This window comes from Mus musculus, chromosome 1, assembly GCF_000001635.26.
Source record: "Mus musculus strain C57BL/6J chromosome 1, GRCm38.p6 C57BL/6J".
NCBI classification, from domain to species: Eukaryota; Metazoa; Chordata; class Mammalia; order Rodentia; family Muridae; genus Mus; species Mus musculus.
The window spans coordinates 106439277-106440598 of NC_000067.6; the positions used below are offsets into that span (position 1 = coordinate 106439277).

Genomic DNA, 1322 nt, shown 5'->3' on the forward strand with positions numbered 1-1322 from the left:
AAATAATACTGAATAAATAGTACAGGACCATCTGGAGGTATTACCACCCCCAACCTAAAAGTGTATGATAAAGCTATAGTAACAAAACCAGTATGGTACTGGTATAAAAATAAACATTGATCAATGGAATCAGATTGAAGACACACTCACATACCTATAGACAACTTATACTTTATAATGAAACCATAAATACACACTGGAAGAAAAGACAGCATCTTCAAAGATGGTGCTGGTCAGTTGAGGAAGCAGCGAGGACAACCCCAGGACGGAGCAAACCCGCCGCTGTATCCCGGTGCTCAGCGCCAACGTCCCCTGCCGCCACCATGCCCAAAAGAAAGGCTGAAGGGGATGCTAAAGGAGACAAAACCAAGGTGAAGGACGAGCCACAGAGAAGTTCTGCAAGGTTGTCTGCTAAACCTGCTCCTCCAAAGCCAGAGCCCAAACCCAAAAAGGTCCCCCGCGAAGAAGGGAGAGAAGGTACCCAAGGGGAAAAAGGGGAAAGCCAACGCAGGGAAGGATGCGAATAATCCTGCAGAAAATGGAGATGCCAAAACAGACCAGGCACAGAAAGCTGAAGATGCTGGAGATGCCAAGTGACCTGTGTGCATTTTTGATAACTGTGTACTTCTGGTGACTATACAGTTTGAAATACTATTTTTTTTATCAAGTTTTTATAAAAATACAGAATTTCATTTTACTTTTTTTTTTAAGCTACATTGTTAGCACACAGAATACTTCATTACTGGGTGGGGGAAGGATCATGTGTCAGTAACAAAATCTCTCCCAAGCTGGATTGAGGACAGAAAACCTCTTTCCCTGATAATTTTAGAAGGCTCCTGTTGGCTCCCAGGAGAGATAACCTGGTCTTGACCTAGCTGGCCACCAAGGCACAATGCCTTGTGTTCTGGGAAAACCATAAATTCACTTTTATATCCTCTTCCCCTGTACTATCAACATAGACTTAATTCCCTTAAAAACCAGAGACCTGTTGGAACCTGGCCCCCAAAATTGGTTTTCTAGTCCATTGGGCAATGTGGACTTTGCAGTGACTTCTCACGTGTTCTCAGAAGAGCACTGGTTCCTTTAATAAAACATGTGGATCTTCAGCTTGATAATTCTGCCATGTTCGTTTCCTGAAAGTCAGGGTCAGCTTGTGAAAAGTTGTTAAACAACATCCTTAATGTGAGATGTCAACCCTCACTCTAAGCTACTTCCCCCTTTCAAAGCATTGAATGAAGACTTCACTGGGTTTTATAGTGGCTTTCTGATTTTGGTAGTCTATACAAGAAGGGAATTTGGAAGTTCTTGTATATTGTTGATTG

At 42.5% G+C, this 1322-nt stretch overlaps 1 pseudogene; it reads left to right on the plus strand.

Moving 5' to 3' along the window:
- The first annotated feature begins 273 nt into the window (after positions 1-273).
- Positions 274-597, plus strand: Gm6651 (annotated as a pseudogene).
- Positions 598-1322: the final 725 nt, after the last annotated feature.